Source organism: Mytilus galloprovincialis, chromosome 7 (genome assembly GCF_965363235.1).
Source record: "Mytilus galloprovincialis chromosome 7, xbMytGall1.hap1.1, whole genome shotgun sequence".
Taxonomy (NCBI): domain Eukaryota; kingdom Metazoa; phylum Mollusca; class Bivalvia; order Mytilida; family Mytilidae; genus Mytilus; species Mytilus galloprovincialis.
In genome coordinates this window covers 35,920,375-35,933,233 of record NC_134844.1, presented here as the reverse complement: position 1 = coordinate 35,933,233, position 12,859 = coordinate 35,920,375, and positions in this window count along the sequence as shown.

The window sequence follows — 12,859 nt, the reverse complement described above, 5'->3', positions numbered from 1 at the left end:
ACTTTAAAGCAATTTTTTGGTCTAGACAAACATTAATTTCCGTTTAAGGTATACGTTTCTTTCACCTTTTTTTTATTCAAAATGACAACTTTAACTGTATTACTAAGCATCACATATGATAAATGTTCTCCTGTATTGAATTAAACTTTTGTGACAGGACAAATTTAAACATTATTGTCTGATAGTTTACATTTTGTATTTGTCAGAGCTTTCCAACAAAAGCTTGAATTACGAACTACGTTCACCTCAGTTTTTTTTCAGAACTTCTTATGTAAAAACATGACTACGTTCATGCATTGATCGTACTGAAATACTGTACATTTAACTTCAGAACTCGCCATAGAAAATATATTTGGTGATAATCTGTTGTAGGGAAAACTTATATCCGACTTAAATTTTACAGGGGCAGTCTACATTTATCAACCTGTATTCTGTTGCACCAACATTGTAGATCCTGATTTTTTTTAATTAAGCATCGTTTGCCACTGAATTATGTAATCAAACAAGAATCAATTGATCATCGTAGTTGATGAAAATATTCTTAAGATCTTTTGAAAAGAATAAAGAACAAACTCACGTCGACTAAATAAAACATGAACTTCGTGTTTCAACAATGTGTATCCATTGACGGTTAATAAATTTAGTTTGTCTGTGTGTGACCAGTAAAATTATATGTGGAAAGTACTAGTGTTAATTATCTCAATCTTTATATTGATATACATGTACATTTTTTTTTAAATAACATGAATTTTGTCCATTTAAGATTTCAATAGTTTAAGAAGTGACTGTATGAATGAACGTCACGCGACGTCCTTTAATTCTCACAACCTAAAAAACTTTATTAATTTTGTATGAATAATTTCATATTTTACCACTAGAAATATATTGTGATAAAAAGAATTGATTTTAATTATTATTCTGAGTATGCATGCATAAGTTGCCACTGGAAGTTTAGCAAACCGCAATAGGTTAAATAAATTACTTAAAAATTTCAAATAATTCTATTGAAAACAGCATCGTAGGAAAACTGTTGCAATCGAATCGTAAAACTTTTAAGTCCGGAAAAAGAACAATGAAGTAAATCAATATTGATCAGTTCTTTAAATATCACAATTGTCATCTCCACTGCCAAAGGACTTATTTGATTACAATCATTTTTTAAGTTTGTCTGACCATTTAAATACCATAATTAATGACCCCACGTTTCGTTCTCACGAATATAGTTCTCTTTAATTAAAGTGTGTGTATTCTTTTCATTTTCTTTCTTTGTATCATTCATTTCTTTTTTTTTTTGGTGTGTTTTTTTTTTTGTATTTTTGTTTTGTTTGGGTTTTTTTTTCGGGGGGGGGGGGGTGAAATGAAAGAAGTGAGCTGAACTACATTATTTGATGTTGGATGTTGTATTTAAACTTATTTGTATATGGAAAGACTGATTAGACCAGGTGCTAAATGGTATTACGTACAGTGTTCGGGACATCTCTTCATTGTCAATAGAGTTGTAGATGTGTATTTTGTAAGATGCAAAGGTGCAATTTTTCTAAAAGTTGAATGTATTTTTAGACTTTTACTCTGTATACATTTCACACACAAAAGAGCATTACCAGTAAGGAGAGTTGTTCGATTGCTTGTTGTATTCAACCTCAATTGATTTCTATATTAAATCGTTGCATTCTTATATACAGTCAATTCTGTGTCTGCAAAAAAATGGTCTCTTAAGACATGTGGTCTTTTAATACAGGTTTCATTTATACGAAATGTACTACGGAACAGTCAGGATACTACTTCGTCAGAATTATCTCCCCATTTATACGCCAGTTCATTTTCACAATCGTAGAAATGGAAGCCATTGTAGGGATGACGCACATCCAATTTTGCTCTTGGAAACCGATAATTTTATCCACATTGCACCATTACGATCCTTATATGTCGGTTGTATTTTAAAAGACAAATGTATCAACTAGCTAATGAGCATCAGTTAATGATCTTGTGTGCATTGATTCAACTTAAAACTATTGTCTGCTCGGTTGTCAGGTGAAATTTTTGAAAATTCATAAACATTTAAAAAAATTCTAATTAAAAATTTCGTGGAAGGGCAGACTAGATTTTTTTTAGTGTATAAAGACTATAAACCAAAGTTTTCACACACAAAAAATTATAATTTTTCAAAGATATAATGCATTTTCATCATCCAACTTGAAAGACTGTCGTCAAGTACTTTCAGTAAAGAAAATAGCTATTCGAACACACCTTCTCTGTTTTTGTGACTCATTTAGATAAGTATTTCACTTGACCCATATATTTCATCTTTTAGTAGTTATTTTTTTGAGTTATAAAGTCAATCTGTAGCTTTGATATATAAAAATGATAGAATCTGAAGCGAGACGATGTATGAAATATTCTTACTTTGCACGATATCAAGACAAAATTTTCAACTCAAACACGCCCTAACATAAAAAGGTGCACTCGATTTTCTCTTTTCGATACAATTGTTACCTTTTTTTTGGAATTTTTTCTTGAGTCACATAATAGAAGGGCAGACACGAAAATTTTTGAACTAATAGATTGATATGTTTTCCGTCCGTGGTAATTTTTTCAAAAAAATCGGAGATTATGCATTTTCTTCATCCAACTTGAAAGATGCCAATGTCGTCGACTTGAAATCTAATTGTTCTGCTTAACTATGTACTAGATAAATTGAAAACTTATGCAAATGGTGTTTTTAAAATAAAACATCTCCTTATTGAGAAGAAAAATGTAATTTTGTTTTTTTCGATTTACTTTTAAAAATTTTGTCACTATAGTAAACAATACAGTACACATTTATCGCCTTCTCTAACAAAGAGCTTCGATTCTTTTGTTCTATTCAACCGGGTTTCCGACTGGGAAGGATTTAAAATTGGTGGTCGTTTAACACAGTTTTTGCTTAGGTTGTATCTTAAGCAACAGCGTTTTTTAGATAATAATTTTTGTTTGTTCTTAAACTATATACTTTTTAAATTATACTTAGGTGTGTATTTTTAATGGGTTTTTTACGCCCTTTGTTGTCACGTTGTCGATACTTATGACTTGTTTAAGAGACTCGCAAAGTCGGAAACATTTGTTTCTATATTTAATTCTCGTTTTATTCCTGTAGATTTTAAGACTCGATTAAGAAAATTTAATTGTTTCTATATTTTAGTCTCGTTTTATTTCTGCAGATTTTAAGACCCGATAAAAGAAACAAAAAGTATCAATTATTGGTTATAGTATAACTTTTCCCTGAAGAAAGCGATTTCATCGTATTTCAAATGAATGGATATGGGATTAATGGCAATAAAATGAGATGGTTTTGAGTTGTAGATTATCTAATAAATTCACATTAAGAGAGCAAAAGGTGGAGACGCATGTAAGTAGTAATATGAAATTTAATATTGAAAAAAAAATCCCTTTAATATTTATTGTAATATTTACACATTTGAAATCACTTTTTTCTGAAACGACTAAATTTATTTTAAAAAAAATGTACCTTTAATGTTTCTGCTTGTGGGTTATTATTTTCATAATTGAATTGAAGCGTATTAGCACTGTATATAATAGTTTGAATACCTACGGCTTCTTTTTAAGAATTTTAAAATCAACGCGCACCGATATATTTGTGTTATTTTGAAATATTTATTGGTTAAAAGCAGGGCGTTTTAATAAAAAAAAAACACGTTATGATTACAGTTCAGAATTGAGGTTAAAGGACGAACTGTGATTATGCTTTTTGGTCCGGTTTATTCATAAGTATAATAAATCGGAATGTGTGCAGTACATGTAGATGTAACTTGATAAAATATAAAATTGAGAATGGAAATGGGGAATGTGTCAAAGAGACAACAACCCGACCATAGAGCAGACAACAGCAGTAGGTCACCTATACAGGTCTTCAATGCAGCGAGCAATTCCCGCACCCGGAGGCGTCCTTCAGCTGGGCACTAAACAAATATATATGTTTCAGACCATAGGAGTATTTGGACCGTACGCGATCGGTCCGGACCTTTAGTTATACGTACATGTATACTGACCATACATGTTATTGGATCATTTGGGTTAAATTTAAACAAACATTTATCACAATCTTTATTTTTAGTTTTATAAATTGTTATCATTAGAATTAGATGAATGAAATGGACAAATGAACAATTGAAATTAAATATTTGTTTAATTGTATATCTGAATCCTATTCTAGTACTCTCGCCCAAGGTGAAACTTGCTACAAGTAACGTAATATTTTTTTTTTACATTTAAAAATGTACATGTTTGCAGTTCATTCATGTTCCTTTGCATTTGCATTTTTTTTTTGTAAAGTTTCTAAATATCCTAAAACAATTGTCCACCCACATTATGTTTACTTCCGATATCGTCAATTTCAGTGATCATAATTCAATTAATGTATAACTGATCGACACGCTAAATACAAGATATTAACAGATTTAATCAGTATCGTTGATTTTTTAAATAGTTGAAATATAAAGTTTTTATTTCAATTTCAATTGAACTTTTCCATATTAATTTGAGAGTTAAGTTATGTTGATCTGTTACATGCATTTCTAACTTATAAACTTGAACAACTTCTTAATGATATTTATCAGACCGTACGCGTACGGTCCGACCGTATGAGTATTTTGAAAAAGTACGCATACGGTCCAAATACTCATACGGTCTGGAACATATATACTAGTTCAGTGATAATGAACGCCATACTAAACTCCAAATTGTACACAAGAAACTAAGATTACAAATAATACAAGCCTAACAAGGCCAGAGGCTCCTGACTTGGGACAGGCGCAAACATGCGGCGGGTCAAACATGTTTATGATATCTCAACACTCCCCCTATACCTCTAGCCAATGCAGAAAAGTAAACGCATAACAATACGCACATTAAAATTCAGTTCAAGAGAAGTCCGAGTCTGATTTCAGAAGATGTAACCAAAGAAAATAATCAAAATGACAATAATACATAAATAACAACAGACTACTAGCAATTAACTAACATGCCCGCTAGAATGTTTTATTCATTTGAAAAAGTAGTTGACATTATACATTTGTTATATATTCTAATATGACGTGCTTCTTTCGCTTTGTAAACAACACCGTGATAAAATTCTCGATATATCTATACTTAGCGCAGACTCCAAGATGTACACAAATGGCTGTTTAAATATGCCTCCCACGTAAATCCACATGTATCGTTACCTATGTGTAAACGGTTGTGGATTTCGTTGTATTAACAGTTACAATTGAATAAAACCCTACAGAACATTTATTCTGATTCTGACGCATAACAAAAAGAATTTACACATTAGAGAACGGAAAAATGGACAAAAACAAAATAAATTAAAATTCCGCGAAATTCCAGTAATGATTTTGGCGCATTAACGTCATTTCAAAACATGACGTCATACGTATGAAAACGTCAAAGCTGTAGGTTTTTCTATTGCGTTTACCTTCTAAACTCGGATACAATTGCATTAAAATAAATTATTGAGGTAGGTGTTGCTTGTTTTCTGTTCTATTGCATTATTCGCACATTTACTGATTTCAGCAAGTCAACATGGCGGCTCCTTGGTTACAACATGTCAACAGTTAATTTGACGGTAGCTTACGATAAAAAATGTAAATTTAAAATTGCAAATGTTGGGTTTACTGAGAAGTAACAAAAAGAATCACATTATTTTTCTAGCGGTTAGTTAAGAAATCATTCATGCAGGTTTATTAAATTTGTTTTACATTTATCGAACAGTGGGTAAAATAGAACAGCCACACACACGGTGTATACCCATCATCGCTTCAGTTTTTTAATGATCGTATTTGTCCTATTAGAATCGAAATAATTCATGGAAGCCATAGATTTGTTGTAAATTTACACATGGCCTGGGCCGTGATATTCGTTAATTTTATCCCTCGCTAACGCTCAGGATAAAATTCGAATATCACGGCCCAGGCCATGTGTAAATTTCCAACAAATCTATGGCTTCCATGAATTATTTCTTAATTATTTACATTAATAATTCATAGACATATATGACATGACTATAACATATAATAATTATTGCAATTTAATAAATATCAAATTTAACTGTAAAAATTGATTTCCAGTCAGGTGATACTGCATTTTTTGCCAAAATTTATAATAAATTTCAGATTAAAAATATTGATCACATATTTATCTTATTTCAAACATAATGTTTATATAAGAATCGAATGCCTTTTTGCGCGTATTTCATTTCCGCTATAATTTTTCAAAGTCCCTATACTACGTTTCCGCAAATTTAAAGTATACGTTTCCGCAATTTGTATTTATTACTTTTCCGGAAATTTACCTGGTAAATTATAAATATTTGAATATATATTAGATAAATTATTTATGTAATTGTTTTGATAAAAAAAAAAGGTTCTAACCTTATATCTACAATATACTAGGACGTTACGCGCGATATTCGTACCTCATTGGAAAATCGGTGTAGTTGGCAAGATGCAAGTTCAAAATATATAACTTTGTGATATCATATTCATTGCTATTGTACGTGTTTTAATAATTGTTCGAAGTAAACGCAAGTGACAATCAAATAGAATTGCTTACAACAACATTTAAAAATGATTTGCTTTGTATATGTTGTAAAAGTATATGACATGTTAACAAAGTAATAAAGATACATATATGTTAACTTTAGTTTTTTTGGGGTCATAATTGTGTAACAGGAGGTGCGGTACATATACGATCGCATATTGAACAACTATTCACCAAACCAGACCTTCACGATTAAGGAGAACGCATACCGTTTAGTCACTTACAAAAGATGAGACCGGTCAAAATGGGAGCAATTTTAAAACTAGCGTACAGGGCCCAGTTTCACGAAGCTGTCTTAAACTAAGACATGTCTTAGGATGGTCTTACGACATATCTTAGTCCAAAGTGGGTTTCACAAAGCGGTCCTAAATTAGGACATCTCTTAAAGTTGGTCATAAAGTTAGGACAACGCGAGAGGTGTCTTATGATGGTATTAGGATAGTTATACGTTTATTTATAAAAATTACACTCATTTTTTATATTAATTTTGAAAAAAAATATCTTATTATTATCTAATTATCTATTCTCATGTTCCTGCTTAAAACATATATACATTGACGGATTATCAGGATTTGTCAACAATGAAAATTCGATGTATTGATATAAAAATTGCACGATTTTATCTCTTAACCTTTTAGGTAACCAATAAAGTCGAAATTGAATTCAACTCACTTGTACCAAAACAGTGTCATAATTTTATATTCTTTTTTCTTAATTTTGCATTGGAAATTTCATATTTATATTGATGTATTGTTTAAAGATAATTTATATATAAATTACAAGTTTTATCGTTTATATCAATATACAATGTTATTTCCATTGTTTTATGTAATGAAGGTCTACATATAATAGTAATGCTGCAGCTGATTTAATAAGTTTATGTAAATAAATCGGAAAAAAAACTTTGGTTTCTTTATAGTACAATCTGAATAAAATTTGGATCTATTATAATTTTCATTCGTATAGTTCTGGACAAAATATTCAATTTCATGATGTTTGATGTATAGGGAAAACGGTAGTATTACATTTTCCCAGCATTAGGTTGGCCTTTTGTGTACCCAAGACAGGGCGTAGGAAGTCAACTTAAGAACGCTGTGATTGGATGTATTAAAGGGTACAAGTTATTTTTTTATTTATCTATTAATAACTGCAGTGTGTATATTTACAATATAAATTTTAGAACCTATTGAAATATTTTCTAGAGAATTATTCGAAAATGTTGCATAATTAGTAAAGGTTGAATCTAGTGCATTTGGTTACTATGCAATTATTCTAAAAATAGTAAAATCACGTGAAGGCCGCGTGGAGTCTGCATGCACAAAGCGTGATAGATATTGTTCGGAACCAAATTGCGTTCTGAAATTCTCTTGACTTTTTATTACTTTAACGTATTCCCAATCATTTATTTATTTAGTATATTGATATATAATAAAGCCTGACGAAAGTTCATTCGGTTGTTTCGGGATTGTTCTTAAATACTCGGATACATCGGGATTTTTCAATCTCAAAATTCTGAAAATCAAGTGAAGGCTGCTTGGAGTTTGCATGCAGCAAAAAAAAAGTGAAACCTTTGGGGGAACAACGTAAAAGTAGCATGTTCTGACAGAATATTAGACTTAAGTGAAATGTTTTTGACATTTCTTTTGAAAAAGGTCGAAATGGCTGCCGTTGATATGGACACAGCAAAATTTGAAAAGTGAAGCATTTACGGTCCTTCAACAATGAGAAAAATCAAATGCTTTATATTTAGTTAGAATTTGTTTAAAAAATATGAAAAGTGAAGCATTTACGGCCATTAACAATGAGCGAAACCAAGTGCATTATATTTAGAAGTTGCTTTAAAAAATATTTAAAATGAAGCATTTTCGACCTTCACCAATGAGCTAATAGCAACTGTTGCTTAAAGAGTGTTTCGATGGAAGTCGCGAATTTCTGTATTCTTCCCATTATCATGTCATTGGTCTGTATTCTTTATTTTTGTTTAATTATTTTGTTTAAATTTCTTTATACTTTACCACCCTATTAGCCTCTATTTTTTATATTGGGATATAACAGCGTATAGTATGCATTTACAGTTTAAGATGCCATAAATAAATTAATATAACATCTGACACTACAAATTCTGTTAATAAGATATTTATTTAGGCGCTCCATATAAATAACATGATAAGAATCAATCAAGTTCATATGGACAGGTTACTCTGACATTTTTCTATAAATAGAGAATCAGGTGAAAGCTGCATGGGTTCTTATTATAGGACATTAATCACGACCAGGTCAAAAATAATGCATAATTAGTAAAGGTTGAATCTAGTGCATTTGGTTACTATGCAATTATTCTAAAAATAGTAAAATCACGTGAAGGCCGCGTGGAGTCTGCATGCACAAAGCGTGATAGATATTGTTCGGAACCAAATTGCGTTCTGAAATTCTCTTGACTTTTTATTACTTTAACGTATTCCCAATCATTTATTTATTTAGTATATTGATATATAACTTTTATTTTTTTATATTTATTTTGCAAATTATGTCATTATATTAATCAATACGTTTAGAATTATTTATGGTAAGACATACTACATTTACATGAATTTTTTCCCGTAGATCATATTTATACTTGAAAATTTAAAGAACTTGCGACAGGTTTAGGATGTCTTTGCTAAGATGATCCTAAGACAGCTTCGAGACGAGGTCTGAGATATGTCATATGATAGTCATAAGAGGATCATAAGACATGTCCTAAGATATGTCTTATGACATGTCTTAGGATAGCTTCGTGAAACCGGCCCCTGATTTTTGACGATTAAATAAACATGACATCACAATAGATGTTTGCACTAAGCGGGCAGATTATTTTAATATACGTTGATCAATTGTAATTTGAAAGAATTGAAATATTTTACCTTTTATGTCATTTCGAGAACATAGCGTTCATTATCACTGTTTCAATTGTTTTTCAATATATTTTATCGCTGCATTAAGCATAAAAATCAAAGCACTGAACCTCTAAAAATCCCGTACAAAATGAAACCGTAGAAAGCCTTTCATGTAATGCATTATAAATTAAAAATAACATAATTATTTTAAAATCAGTAAAAGTTTCCGGGTTGGCGCCTTTTAGCTGTATAAATGTATCTGAGTATTAGGTTTCAATTCTGAAAAAATAGATGCTTACGTTACTCTTTAAATTATTAATTCGTTCAATCAATGATATCTACATAGTTTATTGACAATAAAGTGCTGACCTATCAAATCACATTTAAATATTTATAACACATATATATAGTTAGGTGATGCAAGTTATAAATCTTTACACTAATATTTTGTAGGTTCTTATTTACATGGTTGTATCTTCAATACGACGGTTTTATTATTCATTTCCTAAAATGGCTAATAGAACAACTGTGTGTTTAACAACACTAGATGAGCTGAACGATGAAAAGACAGCTAAACGTATTCCGGCGATTGTATATCTTTCTGTGTCGATGGTGATTGGCATTTTGGGGAATTTATTAGTTATATGTGTATACTTTGGACCTTTGAAGAAGAATAAGAAAGCACACTGGACGTTTATCCGTTCGTTAGCTGTTTCCGATTTCCTTGTTTGTGTTGTAGTGGTTCCATTTGAACTGTTCCAGCAAACACACCAACTAACATTTCATTCTGCAGCAGCATGTCAGTTATTAAGGTCCGTCAGTGTATTTTCTACGATCGTTTCTTCATTCCTTGTGCTTTTTATGTCAGCTCACCGTGTACGACTGGTTTGTCAACCATTAAAACAACAACTCACTTCTAGACAAGCAATCTACTGTATAATTACAATTGCTGTCATAGGTGTAGTGTTTGCATGGCCAGAGGCGGCTCTGAGTGGAATTAGTATGGAAACATTGCAATGTAATTTGACTGGATATGACTGCAGTTTTTCAGACAGGTTTGAAGACAAATGGTTTACCACAGCCTATAGTGCTGTTCTGCAAAGTATTTTCCTGATCTGTATTGTCGGCCTGATTATTATGTATTCTGTAATAGCATATACCACTATAAATTTTGATGAATCTAAATCTCGAAAAATGACGATTATTGCATTTGCTATAAGCTTCGGATTCATTTTAAGTTATTTGCCGTTCGTTAGTGTCAAATTGAATGCTTCAATTAAAGCAGGACGATTTATCAAAAATGATGTGACGGACGCAATATTCCCGATCCTTGGTCGTATGTTTATTTTAAACAATATTATCAATCCAATTTTGTATCTATTTCTTGATGTTACTTTTCGTGAAGAGTCTAAAAAATTGTTTCAGAACTTTAAAATCAAACCTATCTAGTGCGAAACATTTATAAATAACACAAGTATTCCGATGTACATATTCTTGCAACTTTTTAGAAATATATGAATTAAGTGAATTTGTAGCATTCTTTTTCGCACTTTTGAATGTGTCCTGGTAATTACTTCGGAAATTCTAAAAATCCTACGATCATATATCAGGAAAGGAGGGATAAACTTAATAGGGATAAAAACCCAACAAAGTAAAATTGTAAATGCTCTAGACAAGATATTATTTTACTCACAGTTATTATATTACAGTTAAGCAGTATGGCTCCACATGAGAATCACATAGACAGTTACTAGTATTCGTTACATTTGTATTAGTTATTATATTGGCATTTCACAGTTGCGTATATTGTTTTGATAGAAAACTCACAAAAATAAATTATAGAAAAACATGTGTTGCACATCTTTTTTACCAAATTTACAAATCATTGAATATTGTTAAACTTAACAGACTTAAGGATGGATATAAAAGATTATGAATGAATTTTTATTGCATTAGCAACACCATGGTTATAGCATAATACAAGGTATATACATATATGAAAAATAATATTTTAATATCATGCACTTAAATTGTTTATATCACAGTATGTGATAGTATGCATTTTCAAATTCCCTTGAAATTGTCTGCTAAATGGTAATAATTGTATTGAAAGTAGATAAAATAGAATGAAATTCAAAACAGTGTGGCTGTGGCCATTGATTGACACATTAAATTCATCCATTAACTGGGACAATTTAGGTGAACGTTTGTATATATAACGACCACTGATCACTATGTACTTTTTAAAGACACTTAAACTATGGGGCCGGGCCACCAAAGGTTCTCAACACCTCAATAAAGTAATTCGAAAAATTAATCAGAAATAACACGATGTTTTGATTTATACCAATTATATAAATCAAAACATAAAGGTTATTCCTGATTATTTTTTCGAATTACTTTATAATTAAAGGCGTTAAGAAACCTTTGGTGACCCCACAGTTTAAATGTCTATGGTAGGTACGTCGTGAACAGTGGTCGTTACAGACAAACGTTCACGTAAATTGTCCCAGTCAATGGATGAATTTAATGTGTCAATCAATGGCCACAGCCACACTGTTTTGAATTTCATACTAAACACACTTCGTGTAATTTATTTGAAACTAAAAACGTTTGTATTAAAGTTTCAAAAAATACTAATAGTCCATTAGATTTTTATGAAAATAAATTAATAGAAAATCGTTAAAAGTAAGATTTTTGTTATAATTCTATGAAAAACAATTTTATCAAAAAATATCAATAAAGCATTTTACAATACATACATTTACGTAACAATAGACAGGTCAAACAGGTTCACAATTTCATTTTGTAATTAAATACCTTAATTACTATTGCGTTAAGCTTACCATTATATTAACAGGTACATGTACTTTGAACTATAAACTCATCAGAGACCTGGATTACAATTCTGTACGCCAGACGCTATTTTTTTTCTAAAAAAGATCCATCAGTGATCAGCGACGCTCGAATTTAAAAAGATTAAAAGTCCAGACAACTTTGAAAACTTTTAATAATTTTTCTGAAATATTATGTCCCAACATCTTGTAAAAACAAAGAGTACTACATGTAACAAATAAATCATTGGATATACGCAAACACGACTGATTTTTAATCAATAAATTTGCCTTTTTCAAAGTCTTCAAATGAGCTATAGTTTTCTCGTTTGAATTGTTTTACCTTTTCATTTCGGGGCCTTTTATAGCTGACTATGCGGTATGGGATTCGCTCGTTGTTGAAGGCTGTACGGTGATTTAAGTTGTTAAATTCTGTGTTGTTTTGGTCTCGTGTGGACAGTTGTCTCTCATTGGCCATAATACCACATCTTTTTTATGTGGCTGTTATTCCACGTCGAAAAATACTCAGTGAGGTCACTCACTGAGAACTTCAAA